This window comes from Poeciliopsis prolifica, unplaced genomic scaffold, assembly GCF_027474105.1.
Source record: "Poeciliopsis prolifica strain line A6 unplaced genomic scaffold, Auburn_PproV2 SCAFFOLD097, whole genome shotgun sequence".
NCBI lineage: Eukaryota > Metazoa > Chordata > Actinopteri > Cyprinodontiformes > Poeciliidae > Poeciliopsis > Poeciliopsis prolifica.
Window position 1 is genome coordinate 715,963 of NW_026562472.1, and position 27,028 is coordinate 742,990.

At 40.2% G+C, this 27,028-nt stretch overlaps 1 protein-coding gene and 1 pseudogene across 1 annotated transcript in view; both read left to right on the forward strand.

Moving 5' to 3' along the window:
* Positions 1 to 27,028, forward strand: part of LOC129353782 (gamma-glutamylaminecyclotransferase C-like) — an 86,215-nt gene that overhangs the window by 9,828 nt on the left and 49,359 nt on the right. The gene's annotated exons all lie outside the window — the stretch shown is intronic.
* LOC129353794 (NACHT, LRR and PYD domains-containing protein 3-like) lies at positions 354 to 21,285 on the forward strand (annotated as a pseudogene).

The following is a 27,028-nucleotide window of genomic DNA, read 5'->3' on the forward strand; positions in this document are numbered from 1 at the left end:
TGTTGTGTGTTATCATCAGCAGTTCTTTGCAGAGCATAATTTGCACAGCTGGGTGAAGACACTGCACCAAATAAATGAACCAACATCCTGAACTCTTTTACAGGTTTTGAAGTGTCACCATGATGCCACCACAGGAAACGGAGAAAGTTGACATGTTTTTCAGAGACATACACTTGGTGAAACATGGCGTCAATGTCAGCCATTAGTGCAACAGGCTCTTTTCTAAATCTGATGAGGACTCCAACCAGAGAGTTTGTGAGGTCAGGTCCTTGTAGAAGCTGACTGTTCAGTGATGCTCCTTTAAAAGTTGATCCACAATCAAATACAACTCTTAACTTGCCTTTTGTGGGATGATGCACCCCATGATGAGGAATGTACCACAGTTGTCCATCACCTTTCTGAAGCTCATCTGCTGGTACAGCCTCCGCATGTCCTTGCTGCAGCATGTTGTTTACACATGCAGTGTATTCCTCCTTGTACTGAGCATCCTTTTCAAATCTCCTTCTGAGGCTCTGGAGGCGCTGCTCTGCAACACAGATATTATTTGGCAAGCTGGGACGTTCACTCCTGAAAGGTAAGTCAATATGATAATGACTTCCAACAAGTTTTGTTGAGTTATTGACAATGTTCATGAAATGCAAATCCTCTCTGGACATTTCAGTTTTCTCCTCTGATGATCTTTCATTAAAATCATGATTGTACTGCTGGACCAGCATTTCTTTAAGATGCTCAACAGAGATCCTGTTGGCTGTTACAGCAGTGCAGACATTTTTATTTCTGCTGTTGCTTCTAGTAAGCAAAGGACCATTTATGACCCAACCAACTTTAGTTTTTACAGCATAAGGCCCACCATCCACACTGTTTATCACCTCCCAGGGCTCTAAAACATTTGAAGCATCAGTTCCTATCAGTAGTTCCACCTTTGCATTGATGTGATGAAGCTTAACAGGCTTAAGATGAGGCCACTGATCAATGTCTTTTTGCTGGGGAATATTCAATGTAGAAACTGGCATGGTACTCTGAGTCAAAACATCTGGTAATGCTATGAAGTCATTTGTTTTCAAATTAGAGATTTCCAAACCAGACAAAACTTGTACATTAACAATCTTATTTTGATTCATTGTTCTCAGCAGAATATTTGTCCTTTTACCCTTTAAGTTCAGTCTTTTTGCCAGAGTTTCTGTACAGAACGTACCTGAACTTCCTGGATCCAGAAATGCATAAGTTTGTACAATTTTGTTGCTCTTTTGACTTTTAACTTTCACTGCAACAATAGAAAAAACAGCATCATCATCATGACCGGCCCCAATATGCCCACATGTCTGAGTGGTTGCAGTTGAGAAGTTGACATGAGACCCTTTTGTCTGTTGGGTTTGTTCTGAAGAGGCTTCTGGCTCCTTTTGCTCTATGTGAAGAACCCCCGGATGCCTTTGGTGACACACGTTGCAATCCAAACGACTCCTGCAGTCTTTGCTTGTGTGACCAACTTTCAGACAACCGAAACAAATCCCCCTTTGTTTAATGAAGGTCAACTTGTCCCGATGCATTTTAGCTTTAAACTGCATACAGTTTTCCAATAGATGATTTCTTTGTAAACAAAACAAGCAGCTGTGAAGAACAGTAGACTTGGTCTTATTTTCAGTTGACTGAGTTTTGGCGTCTAGTATTGTGTTGACATTTGTGGCAAAACTGCTTCCTTTTTTCCTTTGCTTGCTGGAACTTGAGACTTTAGAGTTGATCCTAGTTTGTGGATCTTGGATGTCGCCGAACACTGGATCTGATGCTACATTTACTTCTTTTACTATAAAAGCAACCAGATCAGTGAACAAAGCTCGGTGGCCATTTTGCTCCTGCAGCTCATAAGCAGTAACTCTCCATTTTTCCCTCAGCTTATATGGAAGTTTCAACACGATCGTTCTCATATTTGAAGGTAAATCCAATTCTTTCATGTAAACAATTTGTTGTGTTAGATTTGAACATCCTTGAAGGAAAAGAGAGAATGATTGAAGACTTTTCACATCGTCACCTTTTATTGGTGTCCAACTCATAATCTTCTCCATATATGCAGAAGCTATTTTATTTTCATTTCCAAAATGTTCTTCAAGAAGATATTTGGCCCTGGAATAACCTAGCTCAGGAGGTAAGTGCTGACAACTGTGCACCAGATCTTTAGGCTGCCCCTAGTGAACTGCTCTAAGAAGTGCAAACAGTCGCTCCAGTTGTCAGTTTTAGCTTCCACTCCGTTCTCAAAAGCATTCATAAATGATTTGTACTGCAGGGGATCCCCATCAAACACGGGAATGTTTCTAGATGGAAGGGCAGACGATAAATTTTGCTTTACAAGTAAGGCAGTGATGTCATTTTGTCTTTGCATGATGTTCACAATTTCATTCTGACAGTTCTCAGTCTCAGGGGAACATTGAAATTGTGTTTGCGTTGTTTGAGTTGCAGAATCAACTTTTACTCTCTTTTGATCCGTTTTAAGTTGTTTCTGCTTTTCTTTAGGTCTGACGACAGGAAGGTCAGATGAAGAATTTGTTGTTCCTTTGGGAAAAAACTCATCAGCGCGAGGATTTAGCAGCGGCATGTCCTTTACTTTAGCTCTTTCAAAATAAGAGTTCATTCCATCAGATCGTTTAGAACCAACGACTGAATTCATTAAGACATTAAGTTTTGCATTGGTTGCTGCCAACTCTATTTCCAAATTTAATTTTTCCTTTTCTTTCCTCAGCTTCTCCTCTTGCTCTTCGATCAGATGTTTTTTGTCCAACGCGACGAATCTCTCCATGAGCGCCGCCTTTTCAGCTGCAGCTTTAATGCGAGCAGAAGATGTGGATGAAGTCCGAGAAAACTGTGAAGATGTTTTTGAACGTGGCTTTACACTTGAAATATTAGAAACACTGTCTTCAGGATTTATTTCATCCACCTCTACAACTAGATCATCACCAACATTATTGTTTTGTTCAGTATATGGATATCCTGCTTCATGCAACCAAACCTTTACATTGTCCATAAATTCAGAGAATGCCACCACCTTGGACTGAAAATGCTCATTTTGCCTTTTCACTTCTTCTTCTGGCAATGGCAAATTCAAAAATGATTCATGTAAATCAGTTGCATCTTGATAGCATTTAATAAACTTGACAAAGTCAGAAGACACTTTCTTAACATTTTCTTGTGACGTCATTAATGCGGAGATTTTCTCCACAAGGTTTGAAGCTTGTTTGCACTTTAAACTTCGTTTTTCTTGACATGTTTTTCACATAAAACTCCAAACCCTTTTGTGTGAATTTGATGTTTCTTTTCTCTTGTGACATCCGAGTGTCATCCTCTTTGCTCTTTACATCAGACATTTTTAGCAATCCTTTGAATTATTTCAAACCTTTAAAGGGACATTAATCAACAAGGAATCCACAGGATGAAGCACAAACTTGTCTCTTTGTTTAAAGAGGTTGATTCTTGTGAACAAACATTTTCATGATGGGCGTCGGCACACGTCTGAATCCAATTATGCGTCAATTTGTCACATCAAACTCATCTCATCAGTCTTTGCAGTGAAATAATGTCTTTAAACTCCAGTAGTTTCACCGTTTGTCCTTTACAGCTTGAACAATATTATCACGTACCAGTTTGATGAATGAGTGACGTGTCAATCCAGGCCTCACGCAGCAAGTCGCTTGATTTCATCAAAGACGGTCCAAAACCTTTTGTTTGATGGTAATCCTTGAGATCCACAAATCCAACATGTCCATTAAGGAGGAATTATTCCTTTTAATCCACAGGCTGGTTCCTTACTTAATCCATGAGAAGGTCTTTACTTGTTCCACAGGGTGGGTTTTTACTTGATGTAGTGGCGATTGTTTGTCAAACCAAACATCCAATAAAAAGTTCCATCAGCCACTATGAGGCACTGGGGTCCAGATTCTTAACACAGGCAAAAGAATCCCAAGGTCCAAACTTGTTGATTTTCTTTGTTGCTTTTATTTTCCTTTTATGCAAGCAATTACAATTATCAAACTTTTCTTTGTTCTCTGGCACTGCTCTCTCTCTCTGTTCTCTCGCACTGCACTGATCTCTTGCACTGGTAAAAACCATAGGCCCCAAACCCAAATGCCTGTTTGGTCCTTTACAGGCCCCTACATTTATAGAAGGTGGACTGACCCGCCTCACTTCCTGTCTAGCTTACAAATGATAAAAAATAGGAAAAAATAAGAAAACAAAACAAACTATAAATCAATTATTAACCTGCAAATAAACTCTGTAAATAATGCAAAAAATAGAAGTTTAAGAATAAACTAACAAAATTCAAATAGATAAAGAAATAAAGAATAAATAGCTCCAACACAGATAATAAGCAGGATTTAAAGATGTTTTCATTTCAACCTGAAGAAAATCAGATCCTACAAAGATTCATAGTCCATGCAGAACATTCAAAGGAATATTGTTCCTCATAAAGTAAAATATGATAAATTAATGTTCATGTAGGTGTATTAATCTGGTATTTTTAGTTGTAAACCAAGATCAAAGTAGATTATCTATGAAATAAGCCTGAAACATAATGAATCCTTCATGTTTTCCAGATAAAAGATGGCGCAGAAGCAGGAATGGATTTTGGTAAGTGATCAGAAGCAGAAATGAACCATCATAAATGAACAAACTGACCAATCACAGCCCGTTGCTGCCATGTGATGAACCTCAGGCTCAGAGTATTTATTGTTTTCATGCTTCCTGTTCAGTGAAGATCTGCTGGAAACTGAGTTTCTGTGAAACCTGAAGATAAAAACTGAACTCAGATGGAAACAGAACTAAAAGGAACCAAAGTGAAGAACATCCAGCAGCTCTGATACTTCAGGAATATTTACTATATACACTAATTAATTTATCCAGTAATCACATCATTTATTACTAATTTATTATCAAAGACTTGCTGTGTCTTTTATCCCAACATTTGGTGACAGAGATGCTAAAGCTTAAAGATGGAGATTAAAAACTTGTTGGAAAAAAAAGACAGAAAAGTGATAAAAATGTTTGTTAATCAGTCGATATTTTCATCAATAACATCAGAGTTTCCTGTTTTCCTGAAATAGTTCAGCTCTGTATTTAGAAGGTGTTTGTTTTATTGTTCTTCCTGCAGTGAGGAAACAAATGATGAACAGAAGCTTCATTTGTTCTCATGTAGACAGAATCAGTGGTTGTCACTCAGATATGAGGCAGAAACACAACAGCAGGTTCAGACCTGAGGAGCTGATCAACAGACTCTGAGGAGAATCTCTGGATGGAGCAACAGGAAGAGTTGATGTTCATCAGGTTTGTCTCTCAGATGTAAATTAATCCTGTTTCTGCCTGCAGAGGAAAACTTTTCGATGTTCGCCCTGAGTTTGTGAAGAGAGTTTCTGAGGAAATCCTGAAACGGCTCCTCGATCACCTTCTATCAGATGGGGTCTTTACTCTTTCGGAGATGGAGAGTATACTGCAGAAGAACCAAACCAGAGCAGACAAGGCCCGCGACACCATAGATGCTGTGATGAAGAAAGGACAGAGAGCCTGCAGGTTGATGATCAAACGTCTTCATCACTGGATCCGACTCTGTCCAACCAGTTGGGTTTGTCCTCTGACCCCTTTGGTCCAGGTGAGACACTCAGTTCATTAAAGCTGCTATTTCAGCCTCTGCTGTTTTAATTTAACTATAAATGATAAATAAATCTGATCTTTTCAAATATTTCCTGATTTCAAAATTTGTCGCCACAGAGAAAAAGTTAAATATATTAATGTGCTTATTAGATCAGTTTGTTGAATATTAAACTGAATGACACTCAAATGAAACTGAATGTCATTATGTCATGTTAAATTTTAAAAATTGGTAAATGTTGATAAATATGGATTATCTTTTTCTGACACTGAATGACAATCAACAAAAAAGTTTAGCACAACTTCTGAACCCAATGGAGATGAAATAAATGCTTCTGTACATTTTTTAAATAATCAAACATTTTCATTACATTTTAAAATAAATGTACTGAAGTAGCTGAAGCCAATTCTCCTCTGATGTTTGCAGCAATGGAGAACCTCCAGATTCTGGTTCTGATGCACTCAAATAAACTCAAATATTTTATTTAGTCTTGTAGAAAACATGATGACAAAGCTGATTATTTCACTGTAAAAATAAAAATTAATTTTGGTATTCTATTTTCTTAAATGTACAACCCGTTTTGAATTTAGGAAATGCAGTAAAAGATGTAAACCAGTTGCCGTTCCTGAACTTTATGTATTTTAAATCCAAATTCACACAACACCAAGCTAATATTATTTACTTTAGTCTTATGTGCAAACAGCAGCTCTGACAGCAGCTGCATCGTTTCTCTAGTCTTTGTTGCTTCCTGTTCTTCAGAGCGACAAACTAAAAACTGTAACATGGAATATATTTTGATGTAAATCTTCCCCAAAGGCATGAGCATTTTTACAATTATCGAAAGTTGGTCAGTGGTCTCAGCATTGTTACAGGTCAGATGATTAATAAATTCAAAGCCAAAACATTTACATGGAAAATCAGAGGATGGAATGAGCTACTGAGAATCTCTTCTGCTTTAGGTGCAATAGAAAACTTGTAAAACTTTGATCTTAATGCTTTTTTTTTTCAAACCTGATAGTTCACCAGACTTTTTTTGATTGGGATTGCAATTTCAAATTAAACAGTTTGATAAAACTCAAAGGTCAGAGGTCGCTCTGTGGGAAACATGTCTGATTAACTGAAAACTTCAGAGAAAAAACATGGAAGAGTTTTAATGAGCAATACTATTTTTAATCATCTCTGTGCAGTAAGAAATATGTTTACAATTTTTGCTAACATAGATTTTATGAGGCTTGACCTTTTTCTTTATTAATTTACTTTTTTCTTTTATCTGTTGCCTCAGTGAGCAACAGAGGCAACAGATAAAATTCAAATTAAAGATAAACTTACAAATTAAATCTCAACATTTTTCACTTCTCAAAAATACAGTTGAAATGGTTTTCTTGTTTAGAAGAGAAAATATTATTGGTTATCTATAAAAATAGAATGTTTTTTCATTAAAGTTTAAATTCAACCCACCTCTGAGAAAATCAAATATAATTGTATTCTTCATGATGAGCTTAAGTTTCTGCTGTTGTGTCTTTGTCTCTTTTTTTCAGATTTTGATATTCGGTGTCAACGTGACCTTAAAGCGTCTCTGAAGATGATGTTCCAAAGTCTCTCTGAAGGCGTCGCTGAACATGGAAATAAAACTGATCTGAACCAGATCTACACTGAGCTCTACATCACAGAGGGGTTACCTAGAGAGGTCAACCAGGAACATGAGGTCAGACGCATTGAAACAGCATCCAGGAAACAAGAAACAGTCAGAAGAGAAGACATCTTTAAAGTCCCACCTGGAGGAGATCAACCAATCAGAACAGTGATGACCATGGGCGTGGCTGGCATTGGGAAAACACTGTTAACACAGAAGTTCACTCTGGACTGGGCTGAAGGCAAAACCAACCAGAACATTGATTTCATATTTCCATTCACCTTCAAAGAGCTGAATTTACTGAGAGAAGAAAAGTTCAGCTTATTAGAACTGATTCATAAATTATTTTCTAAAACCAAAGGAATCAGCAGCTTTGAATCGTTCCAGGTTCTGTTCATCTTTGATGGTCTGGATGAAAGTCGATTTAATCTGGATTTCAACAACAATCTGATCCTGACTGATGTTACAGAGTCCAGCTCAGTGGATGTTCTGCTGACAAACCTCATCAGGAGGAAACTGCTTCCCTCTGCTCTCCTCTGGATAACCACACGACCTGCAGCAGCCAATCAGATCCCTGCTCAGTGTGTTGACATGGTGACAGAGGTCAGAGGGTTCACTGACCCCCAGAAGGAGGAATACTTCAGGAAGAGATTCAGAGATGATGAAGAGAAGGCCAGCAGGATCATCTCCCACATCCAGAAATCCAAAAGTCTCCACATCATGTGTCACATCCCCGTCTTCTGCTGGATCACTGCTGAAGTTCTGGAGGATGTGATGAAGACCAGAGAGAGAGAGAAACTACCCAAGACTCTGACTGAGATGTACATAAAGTTCCTGAAGGTCAACTCAAAATCAAGGAGGAAAAGTATGATGGAGCTGAAGAGAACAGGAAGCTGATTGAGTCTCTAGGAAAACTGGCTTTTGATCAGCTGATGAAGGGAAACCTGATCTTCTATGACAAAGAGCTCACACAGTGCGGCATCAACATCCAAGATGCTGCATTGTTCTCAGGAGTTTTCACTAAAATATTTAAAAGAGAGAAAGGGACGGGCAACATCTCCGTCTACAGCTTTGTTCATCTGACCATCCAGGAGTTTCTGGCTGCAGTCTACATGCTCCACTGCTTCACCAGCAGGAAGTCAGAGGAGATCAAGATGTTCCTGGGAGAAAAATACAGCGAAATATCTCTAGATGAGTTCATGAAGAAAGTCATGGAGAAATCCCTGAGCAGTCAAAATGGCCACCTGGACCTGTTTGTCCGCTTCCTTCATGGTCTCACTGTAGAGTCCAACCAGAGAGTCTTAGAAGATCTGCTGGGTCAGACAGAGACCAGTCCAGAAACCATCCAGAGAATCATCACCAACCTGAAGGAGATGAACACTGATAGAATCTCTCCTGCCAGAAGCATCAACATCTTCCACTGTCTGGTGGAGATGAACGACGTCTCATTTTATCAGGAGATCCAACGGCTGCTGGATTCAGGGAAGGAGCTCTCAGAGACTAACTGTTCAGCTCTGGCCTTCATGCTGCAGATGTCAGAGGTTCTGGATGAGTTGGACCTGGAGAAATACAACGCATCAGGGTGGGTACGACGGAGACTGGTTCCAGCTGTGAGGAACTGCAGAAAGGCTCGGTGAGTCCAGATGTTTTCATTGTGTGATGCTGATTCAGCTCTATTGTCCTCCTGTTTCTTCTTCTGTCTTCAAGTTGATTCTGGATGTTTTTGCTCTTTATCTACTTCCTTCATCCTCTGGATTATTTCAGCCAATCAAACATCTAAACATTCAGCTCATCCAGGACAGATGCAGCTTCTGGTTTTAGACATGTAGATCATTTTTCCTGCAGAGACATGAGCTTCAACTCTGGAGACATCCAGCCTCTTCTAGTTACTGGAGAACTTTCACTGCTTCACCATGAAATGCTGCTGGACCCAAACGCTCCGTCTCCTCCAGGGTTTTGCTCTTCAGCTCTTTAGGAGTTTAGCAACAATTTCTCCTGACATCCAAACCTTTGTTCCTCTGAGACAATGGACAGACCACTGCAGAGACATGTGTCCCTCTTCCAACCAGTTTGTCCCAGTTCCTCTCAGATCGACAGTCTGAGAGGACGGTTCTGACCCGAAGGAGCAGCAGGACCGGTTCTGCTGCTGCTCTGCAGGACGACCAGAACAACGTGAAGCTTTTAGCTGCAGCAGGTTGACGACTGTCCACTTTCTACTTTGTTAAAGCATCAAATCCAGCAGATGAACGGAGACAGAACTGGAGCATCATGTGTTTGTTCTGCTCCCAGTTTCCTCTGTGGCAGCATTTAATAACCTGCTGCTGGGAAACATGTTTTCTATACAATATATTACTATTATTCATGATGATGCAGCAGATATTGGCTAAACAAACTCAGAGATGCCAGAGGTCCACAGCAGCTGGACTTCCTGTTCTGGAGACTTCATTTATAACTCACTTCCTGCTTGGTGGAAGATCTAAACGGTCTAGTCCAAGTCAGAGCTGTGAGCAGTTCCTCCTCCTCTCCATCATCTCCAGTCGTTTCCTTCATTCAGCTCAGTCAGCCTCTTCATCAGCTGCTGCAGAGAAACTGAACTTTCCTTCACTGATGATAGAAGATCTTCAACATCTGACTGCAGCTGAAGGTCTGAGGACATGAAGCCTGGACCAGAACCAGAACCAGAACCTGGACCAGAACCAGAACCAGAACCTGGACTCTAACCAGGAACTGCACAGATTCTCTGTGGGGTCAAACTCAGTAAATTGAAGATCAGATGATGATCAGATGATGACATCACTGTTATCATATTTTAGTCTGTTTATGATCCAGATTGATTTCAGTAGAACTGAATTTATTTATTCTCTAATTGCAGACTTAATTGGCTCATAAAGGATGAATGTGAAGTTTTGGCCTCGGCTCTGAAGTCCAACCCAGATCTGACTGAACTGGAAATCAGTGAGATCAACATACAGGCAGATGAAACTTTTCAAGACTCTGATATGAAGCCTCTGCTTGAGATCCTGGAGAATTCAGTCAGTAAAGTGAAGATTCTGGGGTTTGTTTTTTCTATTTATCCAATAAAATCATTAATTGATTCTTCAATCATTAGTTCAACGAATAAGTTAATTTAATCTTTTTAAATGTCAGAATAAATCTCAAAACATTTTACCTTATAAATAAATTATTTTCTTATTTCAGACTTTGAGATTATTGAACTTTGTTTTTCAGTTTTTCACTTTAAAATGTTTTTGATGAACAAAATGAGTAAAATAATTGAAATGCTGTGAATGAATGATGGAGATGTTTCAGTTTGGTAAAGATTCAGATGGTTTTATTTCTGATTCTTTACATCAGAATGAAATGTTGATCCTCCAGAGCCACAAACACTGACGAGTTCAAATCCTCATTAATGAACGTCTAAGAAACCACTGATTGTAGAAAAGCAAATCTAGATGCAATGAATGAAAGTGAGGTTTGCAGCAGCAGCAGGTTCCTCAGCTTTGACTTGAGGCTGTGGTTCTGTTGGGCCGGGTCAGAGAGGAACCGTCTCCTGAGGAAATAATGGCCTCCATTGGCTTTCAGCAGCTTTAATAGGAACCCAAAGGCCATTAATGAAGAACCTGACTGGTTCTGATCCAGTTACCAAGTCGGGTCTGATGATCAACCAGCAGAATAGCTCAACTCATCCAGACTGATAGAAAACTTTGAGTTTCTTTGTTAATCAAATGTTCTGGTTCTGCTGGTTTGGACTCTTTAAACCAGTTTTGACTGGATCAGATGTTAGAATCAGTTCATCATGTTTCTTTTACATTCAGGGAAATTAATTTTCTACATTTTTATTATTTATTTGTTCATATTTCAGTTTTAACCTACATCTTGTTGGTTCAGCTCACATCTTTTATTCTTTATTCAGATTTTCTGCCAGCAGGTTATCAGAGACCAGCTGGACGTCTCTGTTCTCAGCTCTGAAGTCCAACCCGACCCATCTGATAGAACTGGACCTGATGAGATCCAGCCTAGAAGATTCTGTAGTGAAGGAGCTCTGTGGTTTTCTACAGACTGAAGGCTGCAGACTGGAGACATTGATGTATGAAATTCTATAATTATTCATATATCTGTGAATAACTCTATATAATTGATCATAAATCAAAGTTCATTTCTTCTGTTCTAATCAATATTTTCTGAGTTTGTTCCTGGACTTGGATCCAGAGTTTAATTTAGTCCCCCCGTGTAACTGAGTTGGACCTGCTGATCTGAGGTCAGAAAAGGACAGTGTCGAAGCGATCTTCCGGATGATGATGGGACGCGCTGCAGTGGCTCCACTGATGTGTCCTGTAGTTCTTCCTCGTCAGCTGACACCTTGTTCAGCCTCTGCCGTTTTTCTTTTGCATATTCAATCTCCGCAACATCACATCATCCATAATCCCGATGTAGTCTGACCTAAAGTTAGCAGTCAGAGAGTAGTACGCCGTCAGGGTAGAGCATGAAGGCATCATCAGTATGTTAGCCCACTCGCCGATGGTTGCCTCCACCCCGAGGTTAACTCGATCCTTCAGTCGGCTGGGCCATTCTGCTGGAATTTGATACTGCTCACTTTCCTGCTGCTGTTCTGCTTCTGAGCTGCTAATGTCGTCATACTGCGGCTGTCGGAGAGGCAACTTGGCAGGGGAGTTCAGCTGCTGAATCTTAACCTGCTTCATCACTTCATCCTCATTGTCCCCAGGGGCTTCAGTTTTAGGCTCATTCTTATATTTCTTTTGCTTGCAGTCGTAGGGTTCACACGTGACTGCTTTGATGTGTCTCGCAGTTCCATGTTTTGGCTCAACCCTAGATGCCCTCAGTTTTATCTTTATTGGCGGCACAACTCTGGTCCCGTTGTCCTTGGGATTGCCTGGAGTCTCGTCCTGCTGGGTCACTTGAGGGTATCGCTCATTCTCTGGTGGCGAGTGATTGACACGTCGCTGCTCCTCTATTTTCGTTGCCAATCGCAACCCTTGATCTCTCTGGAGCTGGTGTTGTCGGGGATCGACCACAACCACTAACTCTCTGAATCCAAAGAGGTGGCTGTTGCTCTTCGCTATAGTCACTACCCCATTCTCTGCGACTGCCTGCGCGGTGTTTCCTGGTAGACCAGGTAACCTAAGTCCTTGCACACTTACCACTGCCCGCCTCATGCCTTCGTTGTTGGCTGCTATGAGTCCCCGTTCAAGTCCCAGCCAGAGCTTTTTACATTAGCCCTCAATGTCATCGCCTTTGTTGTAAGCTTCCACTGGAACCAAGGTTATGCCAAATGGGACATGCCATTTCATGACTATATCCCCTCTAACTTCTCTGTTCGTGATGACCCTCAGCAATCTTGCATCTTGTTGATAAGATCAGACCTGAAGACCTGGTCTGGTCTTCAGGTCAGCTTGGAATTTTCGATTGTGGATCTTGTACTTGTGTTTGGTGAATACTAACAAGACATCACCCTCGATGTCCCAGGGCTCTCCAATCAGGCAATAGACTTTAAGTCCCGTCTGCATCCAAAGGCAGAGAGTGCCTAATGGTAGCGATGCCAGCTCCCGGGACATTCGACTTCTGACTTCTGAGTCACCTTCCTGGGCTTGGTGTTGCCCTGCAGCTCTTCCTCCGACGCATTGCCTTCGTCCTAGGTGCTGCTCTCAGACAGGTCCCTCAGAGGTGCCGGCAGTTTTCTCTCCTTGCTGTGAGCTGGTAGCTGGAATTTCCCTCCTGAGCCCTGAGGTGTGGTCCACTCGTCAATTGCCTTCTGCAACCGCTGCACGGTGAGCTGATGAAGGGGTGGCTCCTTTTCGGTTTCCTCTGGGAAGTCCTCGTGGCCTCGGGATGGACCTGGTTGATCCTGGTTGTGCGATGGACTGCGCCGATCCCGCTTCTCCCCACTGCAGTCCCCCATCAGATCTATGATCTCTTTAGGCAGTAGTTCCTCCTTACCGTGGGGTGTTAGGGCTCTGCTGGGACCTTGGGATAGTGCTTCGGCCGCGTCTGAATCGTCCGGTTCCATCCCCTGGGTCAGTCTTTGATCTTGATCCATACGCTTCTTGTAGGCAGCAAGCTGCTTCAGCACCTTGTCACCTTTGTGATATCGATAGGTTGCCTTGGCTTATGTGTCCACCAGGATCCCATTTATCTTGGTTTTCCCGGATGCTGTCTTTACTATACTGTCATATTTCTCTGAGGCGCTGTAAATAGTCATTATTTTTCCTTCCGCCCAGTTCTCAACCTGGTCAGCTAGCCACTCGAGCCAACCTTTGATTTCATTCTTCTTGCTGACTTCCACTGGGCAGCGGATAACACCCAGCCAGGTGCCACCCATCAGTCTGGAGCAGTAGTAGATGCCGCAATCTTTCACCATAGCAGTCATCGTGGCTCAAATGTGTTCCCTTTTTTCTGTGAAATGACTAGCGAAAAACATCCGCTGATTTATCGTTGCCCAGTACTCTAGCCCTTCTCCGAAGAGTATCAGCTTTATTGGAAGCTTCTGTAGCATGGAGTGGGAGAGAACGGACTGTTCTCCCCCCCTGTTCCAACCATGTCCCTCATGGTTGGAGTTGTCATCTATTTGTGAGAACGATAACATTTGTTGCCAATATGCCTGTGCTTCTTCACTGGCACTCATCTTTGTCTTTGTCTTCGAGTTGCCTGTCTCCAAAGCCTCTTTTAACATTATCGAGTAGGGATGGGTTCAGGCTGCTGTGAAAACAATAATAATAATAATGACAATACAGACCTTTGGGCACTTACATAACTTAGAAACATCATAATATGTAGGAGAAAACATAAATACAGAAACCCTTCAGCTGTGAGTTTTGACAATGTCTGATTTTAACTGGGATGCACAGATTCATCATACTGTGGTGATTTAAAAATGTCTGCTGAAGCTCAAACATTTCATCCAGCTTTCACACATTGTCAACAGAAGGAATAGAAACAACTGAAAGGCTTTCAAAAGGCCAGTCCTGCTTGCACAGCATTTTATTTACAGAGTCTTTGAATATCTCAGTGGTCCAGAGATGTGTTCAGGCTGCTGTGGCTACTGGCTTCACTGGATCTGGTCATTTATCCTCAGTAAAAGCTTTCCCTCACCTGCATGCTGTACAGTTACTGCAAGGGTTGTGATTGACGGCCTTATCAGTCACCACTAACTCTATTCCCCTGTAGAGTTATTACACTAAGTGAGCTATTCAGATTCACATATCTGTTTTTACTGACTTAGAATGTAGGGCCCTCCTACTATTATTTGGAACCACCCCACGTTGGGTGCCATGTCGGTTATTATGCCTGCCCTAACCCTCACAACCCCTTTAGGCTGACTACAAACCAGCTCTCTGTCCAACGTGTCCGGAAAGTCCCTAAATCCTGGGTATTACCCTGCAGAAGGACTGAGAGGGACAATCTGTCTAAGCTGGTGTTGAGAGAGATTCTTCTAGCTCTAACTACCTACAATCTAGATGTTATGACCCTTTTCAGTTAAGAAGCTATCAGTTGAGTAGCCCTCACAACTGCATAACCCCAATAACCACTTTTTGTTAATGGTAGCCCTCTTTCTAAGAAGAACGAGCACTTGTTAATAGCTAGATTAGTTTCAGTGACTCTGAGTCCCAGGGTCATTATTTTACGTGTCAACTAAAGGAAAGTCTGGAGCCACCACATTTCTAGAACCATGAATATAGATTTCACATTAAGTAGAAGAACCATAACCAATATAATGACTCAATTAATTTCAATGTCCACAAACCTCAGTAGAATTTTAATGTATATATTTATTTAAGCAAGATTAAGCAGGAGTAAATGGCAATCAGATTAATTATCAATGACTACAAGTTTTTAAGAGTAAAAATTTAATTTGAATAAATCAACATAAACCTCCCCTAACTCCTTTCCCTAAACTGTTCCATTAATTCACTAAGTAAGGCTTTTTGGGGTGCAGGCAACTCATACCCAGATGATAGAGGATCTCGGCAACAGAAAGCATCAATATCCTTGGACAGAGTCTTGTCTTGGTGTGACGAATCTTCCTTCGAATAGGAACAAAGCAGAACTGGTAGTTATCTTTCGAACGTCCCAAATCATCACTTTTGTGATCTTTGTCTGATCCCAAAGGCCGTTGTAGCAATTCTTGAGATCTTTTGGGTTGAGTGTGGAGCCACGGTCAAATCACGAGCCAGAGCTGTTGGGCATCAGGTCCCGTCTCTCTTCCAGCAGAGTGGAGGCTTATCTTCCCTCTGGTTCCAGGGTGAGGCTCCTTGTTGTCCCTTGGCCTGCTGCTGCCTGCTCGGTACGCTGGAGACAAAGAATCCCAGCTCTCTGCTTTTCCGTTAATATATACTCTTTTCCCCTTGCTGTTGTGTATGGGGAGCAGATACATGATTACATGATTTCTCTAGTATTTGATTACTTCATACCAGGCCTCATGCTCTTCCATATTTGGTCAACAGTTGTCCCCTTCTGCTTTGCTTGGTTACATTAGGCTCCATGGCTCATTTCTCAGATTTCTTTTTTTTAGCGTCCAGGCCAGGCATGTCCAGGCTTGCCTCTGCACCCACAGACTGTCCCTACGCTTTTATTATTTGATTTCAGTTCTTTACGTTATACAAACACTTATAAATCATCAACACAATCACTTTTAATACATTTCTTCAATCATAACTTCTTAATACTCATTAACTTTTTAATCAAATAAGATTATACCTTCAACTTATGATTCATTGTTCAACTGATTTATATAATCATCAGTAATCAACTTCAGAATTTACTCACTTTATAATCATTAGTACTTCAACATAATACACTTTTTCATAATCAATTGTAAATCAACATACAAGATTACTTCAGTCTCTCAGGGTTGTCATGATCTGTTTTCTGCGTTAACCTGGACAGATCTCACCTCCATGACACAATTCGGACCCCCAGTGTGAAGAAATCCCCCTCATGAAGCAGGTCAAAGGTCAAGGGGCCAAAAGAGAGAAAATAGAATTTTTCTCTGAGCTCAACAGGCTGCAGGTTCTTCAGGACTTGAGTTTCTGCTCCCAGAATCAGAACCAGCAGAGATGCAGCACATGGATCTGCAGCAGGTTGTTAGGAGAGGTTCTCCACAAGCTCAGACTAAAGGTTCACAGTCTGACAGAGACGAACAGAGAAAGTGGACTAACTGGATGAAACGGTTCCTAGAAACAGGGAAGCTTTCTGGGGACTTGACTGCTGCTCATATGGAGCTGCAGCACATGCAGCAGTTTGATGTTGGCAGGAAGCAAAACAAAATGGAAGCAAGTGATGAATTTCCATTTTAGTGTCAATTCCACTAATGAAGCAAATGAAAGTCAGTCATCCTAAAACCAGTGAGAGCAGCTTCCAGAGGAAAATCTGAGTTTGTTGTGACAGTCAGACTCTATCAGGATGACCACAGTCTGCTGGCAGAGATCCTGGACATTAAGAGACATAAATAATATCAAGATGATTCATTAACAGTCCTGCAGGAAATACTGACTTTGTTAAAGTCATTTTGTTCAAACATCTTGATTCAGCTCTCATGTTGTAGGACAGGAAGTGAGATCTTACCTTTGTAATGCTTTGTATGCAACAAGCTTCAGCAGTTCACTGAAATCATTCTCATGTGTTTTACTGGAAAATAGATTTAAAATGATTCATCTTCACTATCAGGTTGTTCTTTATGATAATGTTCCCATTTCTGCAGCGTCTCTGATGAACGATTCAGAACCAGAACTAAATGACCCACAATGACCTCACAGAGAAAAGGATCAATATTTTCTAGTTGATGGTTCAGAAACTGAATCAGCACAAAATGATCAACTTTCAGAATGTGATGATATGATAAAAGGATTGAAATCAACCCGTTTCCATCTGTCATACTGAGCAATGAGCTGCAGTTAAAATACAAGCAGCAAGAAAAACATCATTAATAGATTAATGAAGAAAAACTGGAGACATAAAATATCAGCAGATCAATGATGGACAGAGCAGTCGGAGAATCCAGAGCCTGGAAGGAAACATGGAGAGAAAAACATCCACTGAGTTTAAGATCCTCAGAAACTTTGAGACAACTTTGAGTTTCTTTGTTGATCAAATGTTCTGGTTCTGCTGGTTTGGACTCTTTAAACCAGTTTGACTGGATCAGATGTTAGAATCACTTCATCATGTTTCTTTTACATTCAGGGAAATTAATTTTCTACATTTTTATTATTTATTTGTTCATATTTCAGTTTTAACTGCATCCTGTTGGTTCACATCTTTTATTCTTTATTCAGATTGAATCACTGCAGTTTATCAAAGACCAGCTGGACGTCTCTGTTCTCAGCTCTGAAGTCCAACCCGACCCATCTGACAGGACTGTACCTGAATGGAACCAACCTGGGAGATTCTGGACTGAAGGATCTCTGTGGTTTTCTACAGACTGAAGGCTGCAGGCTGGAGCTGTTGAGGTATTTAAATGATATAATTATTGATATTTCTGTGAATAATTCTATATAATTGATCGTAAATCAAAGTTCATTTCTTCTGATCTAATCAATATTTTCTGAGTGTGTTCCTGGATCCAGAGTTTAATTTAGTTTCTCTGTGTAACTGAGTTGGACCTGCTGATCTGAGGTCAGAACAGGACAGCATTCGGACCCCAGTGTGTAGAAATCCCCCTCAGGTCAAGCAGGTCAAAGGTCAACATGAAATCTCCCTTTATTGAAGATCCATAAATCCCACATTAGTTTTAAATCTCCTGCTATCAGTTGATGATGATCCAGTCCAGGTTTAAAGAGTCCAGGTGTTGCAGTGTTTTAACTAGAGTAGATTAAATATGCTGATAGTCAATAATTAGGTGGAATCGCCCTTTATCCATTTCCTGAATCAGAAGATTCAATCAGAAACCAATGACAGTCAATCACTGTCATTGCCCACGTGAGCTTTGAAATCCCCCAGCAGAACAAGGGAGTCCCCAGGAGGGGCACTCTCCAGCACCTCCTCTAAGGACTCCAAGAAAGGTGGGTAATCTGAACTGTTGTTCGGCCCGTAAGTACAAACAACAGTCAGAACCCGTCCCCCCATCCGTAGGCGGAGGGAGGCTACCCTCTCATTCACCGGGGAAAACCCGAACATACAGGTGCCAAGATGGGGAGCAACAAGTATGCCAACTCCTGCCCGGTGCCTCTCACCGTGGGCAACTCCAGAGTGGAAGTGTGTCCAGCCCCTCTCAAGGAGACTGGTTCCAGAACCAGAGCTATGCGTCGAGGTGAGACCGACTATTTCTAGCCAGAACCTCTCAACCTCACACACTAGCTCCGGCTTCTTCCCCACCAGAGAAGTGACATTCCACGTCCCAAGAGCCAGTTTCTGTAACTGAGGATCAGACTGCCAGGGATCCCTCCCTCAGCCACCACCCATCACACATTGCACCCGACCCCTGTGGCCCCTCTCATAGGTGGTGGGCACATGGGAGGGGGACTCATGTTTCCCCTTCGGGCTAAGCTCAACAGGGCTCCATGACGAAACACCTGGCCATCAGGCGCTCGCCATTGTGCCCCCCTCCAGGCCTGGCTCCAGATTGGGGCCCCGGTGACCCGCATTCAGGCGAGGGAACACCAAGTCCAACGTTGTCGTACATCATTGGGGTTTTTGGGCCGCGTTTGTCTGGTCCTTCACCAAGGATCTGTCTGCCTTGGGTGACCCTGCCAGGGGCATGAAGCCCAGACAGCATAGCTCCTAGGATCATTGGGACACTCAAACCCCTCCACCAATATAAGGTGGCAGCCCAAGGAGAGGAATAAGGAGACATAAATTACAGAAAGATAATTAATTAACAGTCCTGCAGTAAATACTGACTTTGTGAAGGTTATGCTGTTAAAGTCATTTTGTTCAAACATCTTGATTCAGCTCTTATTTTGTAGGACAGGAAGTGAGGTCTTACCTTTGTAATGCTTTCTATGCAACAAGCTTCAGCAGTTCACTGAAATTATTCTCATGTGTTTTACTGGAAAATAGATTTAAAATGATTCATCTTCACTATCAGGTTGTTCCTTTATGATAATATTCCCATTTCTGCAGCGTCTCTGATGAACGATTCAGAACCAGAATTAAATGACCCACAATGACCTCACAGAGAAAAGGATCAATATTTTCTATTTCATATTTTTATATTTTGTAGATTTGTTCTAAAGAAGTATGTTTTTTTTTTTTGTCATGCATATCTTTTTTTTTTCCTGTTTGTTGAAACCTTTTTCCTTTAAGTAAAATTATTTGCACTCTATGAAATCATTTTGTGCTGATTCAAATAACTGAATCAGCAGTTACTGATTCTGACTGCAGCCTGGAAACCATCTATTGGATGTGCTGTGTCACTGACTGCTGCTGGAGAGGCTGGAAACACTCACTGATCTGCTCTCCTTCCTTCTTCTCTCTGCAGGTTTCAGAAACTGAATCAGCACAAAATGAGAAAATGATCAACTTTCAGAATGATAATATGATAAAAGGATTGAAATCAACCCGTTTCCATCTGTCATACTTAGCAATGAGCTGCAGTTAAAATACAAGCAGCAAGAAAAACATCATTAATAGATTAATGAAGAAAAACTGGAGCCATAAAATATCAGCAGATCAATGATGGACAGAGCAGTCGGAGAATCCAGAGCCTGGAAGGAAACATGGAGAGAAAAACATCCACTGAGTTTAAGATCCTCAGAAACTTTGAGACAAACTTTGAGTTTCTTGGTTGATCAAATGTTCTGGTTCTGCTGGTTTGGACTCTTTAAACCAGTTTGACTGGATCAGATGTTAGAATCAGTTCATCATGTTTCTTTTACATTCAGGGAAATTAATTTATACATTTTTATTATTGATTTGTTCATATTTCAGTTTTAACTGCATCCTGTTGCTTCAGCTCACATCTTTTATTCTTTATTCAGATTGCACTTTTGCAGTTTATCAGAGACCAGCTGGACATCTCTGTTCTCAGCTCTGAAGTCCAACCCGACCCATCTGGCATGGCTGAACCTGAACAACACCAACCTGGGAGATTCTGGACTGAAGGATCTCTGTGGTTTTCTACAGACTGAAGGCTGCAGACTGAATACATTGGTGTATGTTATTATGTAATAATTGATATTTCTGTGAATAATTCAATATAATTGATTATAAATCAAAGTTAATTTCTTCTGAGCTAATCAATATTTTCTGAGTTTGTTCCTGGATCCAGAGTTTAATTTAGTTTCTCTGTGTAACTGAGTTGGACCTGCTGATCTGAGGTCAGAACAGGACAGCATTCGGACCCCAGTGTGTAGAAATCCCCCTCAGGTCAAGCAGGTCAAAGGTCATCCAGTCTAGAAAAGTGAATTCCTGGAATCTGACAGGAACAAATCAATAATCAATGATTGATGCTTCAACACTTTGATCAGAACCTGGAATGATTTTACTGACTAAAATCCTCCAACACATCATGACCCAGTACCAGGTTCTGGTTCTGGTTCTGAAGTCAGCAGGTCTTTATTGGAGCAGCAGCTTGTTGGCATTAATATTCATGAGAATCTTTAACTGGTTCTGTTGGACTGGTTAACCTGCATCCTGTTGGTTCACATCTTTTATTCTTTATTCAGGTTGATTGACTGCAGGTTGTCAAAGATCAGCTGTGATTATTTGGCTTCAGCTCTGAAGTCCAACAACCTAAAAAAGACACAACTGTTCCTGGAAGGAAACAACCTGGAGGATTCAGATGTTCAGCAGCTGAAGGATATTGTACATGGTATAGAGTGAGTAAATGTCCAGCTGCTGTCACCATATTAGCATCAAAGCAAAGATCCAGTGTTCCCAGTAAAGCTGCAGCTTCTCAGTGGGAGGAGAATGGTTCAGGCTTCCTGATTGGACACAGAGACAGCAATCAGCCAATCAGAGGAGCAGCAGCTTGCTGTGTTTTGCTGTGTCCATGTCTCCAGGACGTCCAGCTGGACTCCAGCGTCCAGCCGTCCAACATGTCTAGAGACAGTGGTCCTCATTCATCAAACAGCAGCAGATCTGATCTCAGACCTGCTTGTTCTCTCAGTTCAACAGGAAACAACTGATCAGGTTCATCTTGGTCACAGCTCTGAGATCAGTCTGACTGCAGCCTGGAAACCATCTACTGGATGTGCTGCGTCACTGACTGCTGCTGGAGAGGCTGGAAACACTCACTGATCTGCTCTCTCCTTCCTTCTTCTCTCTGCAGGTTGTCAAGAAAACCCGAGCACATCCCATATCCTCGTAGGGGATATTTTGGTTTGACAGTAACTATATCAGACAGTTACCCAGAATGCACGGAGAAGACATTCATAATTTCTCATGTGGAGTTTAGGTCTCTTGATTCGAATTAATCCATCATGCTCCAAATACACCCTGAAAACTGAAAGAAAATACATTTGCTTAAGTGCCTTTGCTTGACACAAAACATGAATACATTACATGGTAACCCTAACCTCACAAACTAATGCAGTTCTAAATATGTTTCTCGCTCCGCTGTCCAATGGGTGCAAAGTTTATGGCGGTAAAGTCCGAGTTGTTCTGCCTTTAAACTTTTCTGAAGATAAGCGCTACAGTCCAGAGTCATAAAGATGAAGAATATCCTCCTCTTCCTCTTCTCCGTGGAATATTTCAGCCCAAAGTGCTGACTGATAGGAAACTAGCAACACTTCCTCTTATTTTTTGCTTTAAATGATGGCACTAACTCAACGTGAACAAAAAGCAAAGTTTGTCTCCTGCAAACTTTGCTTCAATTATTTCTTTTTTCTATCTAATCATAAGAAATCATAGTTAGACAGAGAGAGGTGAGACAGGAAGAGCAGGATTCCTAGAAAATATAATCAAACAGTTTTTATTGAGGAATCAAACACAAAGATTGGAACAAACAATACAAGTCTGTCCTCTTTTTGATGTGAGCATAAAACAGAAACAATACAAAGTCAAAACAAAGGTAACATAAACTAGGACCATCTCAAAACCCACCCACCTCCCCATTCCCTAGGACTTACATCTTATCACACGGAGAGTCAAATCAAATTCTTTTCAAATAGAATTATCAATATATTGTCAAAGGGGTTGCCAAGTTTTATTGAATAGATTTAAGTTATTTGTTACTGAAAACCGTATTCTTTCCAGATGAGAGCCTTACCAGTTCCTCCAGCCACAGTTTGACTGATGGAGCCTCAGATTTTTTCCAAAACATCAGCACTAGCTTTTTTCCTATGATGAAGGCATAAGCTAAAAGTTGTCGTTGGTATTTATTAAATTCAGTGGCGAAGCTAGACTTTTTTTCAAGGGGTGGTCAAAGGGTGAGCAAGGCTTTATCAGAGGGTCCATATACAAATGGACCGTTCCATGGAACGAAAGGAAAAATATTTGTTTCCTTTCGTTCAAAATTAATTAACTAGTTAGGTTATAATTCAAAGCTTTCATATGACATAGCCTACTTACATTTCAGTCATTATAAAACTTAATGGTTTTTCACATATTCTTACCACACACATTTCAAGCAAAAGCTGGGAGATGTAAAACATGAGAGGGCAGTATGTCACTAAAACATATGTTAAATGAATCTGTCTAAAACACGATCTATCAGCACTAGCATGGCTAATATAATAAACGAGGCACTACGCAGCGGTGCACAACAATTTTTTTTTTCTTTTTAGAAATGTATGACAAGAGCCGCTTCTCATTAGGAAGGTAACAGCGGTTACCGCTGAGCGGTAAAATGTAATACCTGCAAAACTCCTCGACGGTGTAATTCTAAAGCCGTTGATGTGTTTTGAATCAAGCAGGACCCACATGTCAGTTTAACCAATGAACAGCGTCGGGCATCGAGCTGCCTTCAGGGACAGTCGGAAATTACACTTTTCCTGGCAAATCTTTGCCGATCTCATAAGTATTATATTTTTAAATTACCATTTCCAGTGGGGTGGCAAGGGCTCTGTTGGGGGTGGCAAATGCCACCCCGGCCACCCCTCTGGCTCCGCCACTGATTAAATTGTGAAAATTGAACAGAAACTCCAAGTACAATCAGAAGTGGGTCCAGCCTCAACTCTGTATGAAATATATCTGATAAAGTTTTGAATATGCCAGACCAAAATGGGGTTAACTTGGTACATAAGGAGTAAGAATGGAGAAGTGTGGCTTCTTCAATATGGCATTTGTCACACAGTGGGGATGTGGTAGGGAAAATTTTTATGTAACTTCACCTTACAGTAAAGAAGCCTGTGAATAATTTTAAATTGAATAAGACAGTGTTTTGAGTTGGTAGAGCACTTGTGAATATTCTCTAACGCAGCCTTCCAGAGTTCGATGCTTGTCTCCGTTCGGTTTCCTAGAAAATGAGGAAGTAAGTTTTCAGCCTACAGATTTATAAAAACAGTTGAGATTATTCCTTTTTTCAAAGCATGAAAGTTTTAAGAATGAAATCCAAACATTTAGAGTAATTTCATAAGATTCAAAGTAAAACACTTATATTAATATTGGTTTATTTTAAGAATACTTACACTTAGATTTATGGGGATACTTAAAGTAAAACAAGTAACTATAACTTTGGTATAAAATAATTAGAATCATGGATTATTCTTGGTTTCTTTTCAGAAAACATCTGAAATAACTCACATTAAAATTATAATAATTTTAACAACATTCTAATTATTATAGTTTTAACAACATTCAAATTATTATAGTTTTAACAACATTCAAATTATTATAGTTTTAACAACATTCAAATTATTATAGTTTTAAAAACATTCAAATTATTATAGTTTTAACAACACTCAAATTATTATAGTTTTAACAACATTCAAATTATTATAGTTTTAACAACATTCAAATTATTATAGTTTTAACAACATTCAAATTATTATAGTTTTAAAAACATTCAAATTATTATAGTTTTAACAACATTCAAATTATTATAGTTTTAACAACATTCAAATTATTATAGTTTTAAAAACATTCAAATTATTATAGTTTTAACAACACTCAAATTATTATAGTTTTAACAACATTCAAATTATTATAGTTTTAACAACATTCAAATTATTATAGTTTTAACAACATTCAAATTATTATAGTTTTTAAAAACATTCAAATTATTATAGTTTTAACAACACTCAAATTATTATAGTTTTAACAACATTCAAATTGTTATAGTTTTAACAACATTCAAATTATTATAGTTTTAACAACACTCAAATTATTATAGTTTTAACAACATTCAAATTATTATAGTTTTAACAACATTCAAATTATTATAGTTTTAAAAACATTCAAATTATTATAGTTTTAAAAACATTCAAATTATTATAGTTTCAATCTCAAATCGCACTTCTCTCATCGGCTGGATTCAGCTGATTCATAATTAGTTAATTGTTGGGAAAATGTATATATTATCATCAAATATGTGTTGTTTCATGTGCCTTTATAGTGTTCTCGACTTATATGCTTTTCTTTTGTCTTGTTTCATCTTAGCTTTAAGAATTTTTCTGTGCTGATTTCTTTCTCAGAAGGCCTTTCTGAAGAAGAGCAGTGACAACAGCTTCCTGCAGGGTTATCTCTCAGCAGAAGGCTCTGTCTTCTTGACTTGCTAGAGAGCTGTAAAAACACCACCGTGAAGATGTGCAACTTGCTCTGTTTTACCCTGTGCCTGAAACGAGATAATAGTGCAAGATACCTTGTGTTTTAGTTAGTGATTATCAATAGCGCTGTAACTATGTGATGAAGTGTTTACCACTCCCTTAAGAGTTGCAGTGTTCTCTGTGATGGGGATCCTGAAAACAATAAAAAGAGAGGAGCAGGCAAATGTGTTTTCAGAGCGGTTGTAACTGAAAGCACATCTCTGTCTGTTCTTCTCGCGAGTTGACAAAGAATTTAACTCTTGTGTTTTCTGTGTTTGTTTAATCTGTGTTTAATAGGTGTTAAATCTGACACCAAGTTATGGTGAGTGCAAAAGAGGAATCTTTGGTTGAATCCTCCAGGCAGCTTTGAGCTAAGATACAAATGGACAAAGAACTCTACAGTTGAAGAAGAGCCGGGGCCACAGAGCCGAAGACTGTCCTGCACATGGGGACCAACCCATCAGCCCCGCAACATGTGGCTTCAAATCGCACTTCTCTCATCGGCTGGGTTCAGACCCCAAAGACAAAGATGAAGACAAAGAACAAACGCAAAGAAGAAGAACTGGTGCCTTCCTTCCATGAGGTCGGCTCGTCTACATCTCATCGGATCAGAAAGATCGTGAGACAAGATGAAGAGCTTTAGACCTGAGACCTGCTCCTTTAAGTCAGTACTCTTCCAACCAGCACCCAAGTCCCGTGTGACCTCACCATCCATGCAGAGACGAAAGCTCATCAGACCAACAGAGATCCCTGCCTTCATCAATCAGCTTCTTCCTCCTCCTCCTCCTTTTTCATCAACAGGCCAGTTCTGGGGTTCGAAACACCCTTTTTAGTTCAGTGTCAGCATGAGGGAAAGATAGGCTAGATGAGTGAATTTACTTGTTTGATTATTTCTGTTACTGAATTACAGAAATAAGCTGTATTGACCCTTAAAAGGGTATTGACCCTTAAAAGGGTCAATACAGCTGTATTGACCCTTAAAAGGGTCAATACAGCTTACCCTTGCAAGATGTATTTAGCAGAAATACTAAATAATACCTTATTTATTTAATCTCAAATCGCACTAAATAATACCTTATTTATTTAATCTCAAATCGCACTAAATAATACCTTATTTAGTATTTCTGCTAAATCTAGTATTTAGTAAAATGCTAAGCATTTTACTAATAAAATATTTAGCATAAAGAAAATCTAAAAGATGTTGTGGACATTCAATTAATGAGTCACCTGAAAGTTCTTTGATGGTTGTAAAATAGGTGTGATGTGCTCTGCTATCAGTTTCCATCCTCTTCTGTCAGCATTGAACAATTATTAATACACACTACGTATGGGAAAACTGTGTTTGGTGACTGACTTTTATTTCTGTCAGGCTTAAGTGACAAAAGTTGGAGAAAGAGCGATTCTCTTGGCGTTTGAAATGACACAAAACAGCGTAAAAAGACCTCGTTTATTTTATTATTTTACAATTTTGTCAACTACAGCTCCCTATTAAACTAAATGTTTCAACCTTGGCATGATTATGAGTTGTTGTTTTTTTTTTACCGAAAAATCGATCAGAAGTGCCGTGAAAATGGCCATATCCGACCTCCTCTCTGGCTGCAATGCGCGCTCCCGACACAGGGGAACAGATTTTCACTCTAAATGATGCGACTCTTTAGAGCTAAAGACCAGAGGGCTAACTGGTTCCCATTGAGATAAATGAAGGGAGATTGTTCTCCTGGGTTCATTTAAATGTTTTCTCTGTCAGTGTGAACTAGAAGCAGCTCCAGAGTTGAACACATCCCGCAGAGACTCTCAGCGGAGCTAGCGATGCTAACAGACTAGCAGCAGCTTCAGAGGAGCTTTAGCTTCAACAGAGCTGAAACAAAGCTCTACAACTCTGGTTTAGACGTTAAGATGCTGAGCTTCTGGTCTGAAGGTAGGAAACTATTTATGAAAAGTTAAATTATCCTGGAAACAGTCAGAATGATGTTGATGTTTTAGCTGCAGAGCAGCGAACTGAACTTCTATTTACATCGGAACAGAGTGGATTTTGCCCTCTGGTGGACTCAGATGGTGACTACAGCTACTTGATAAAGTTAGAGCGTTTACAAACCACATTCACTTCCGGTGAGTACTTTCACATTAAGA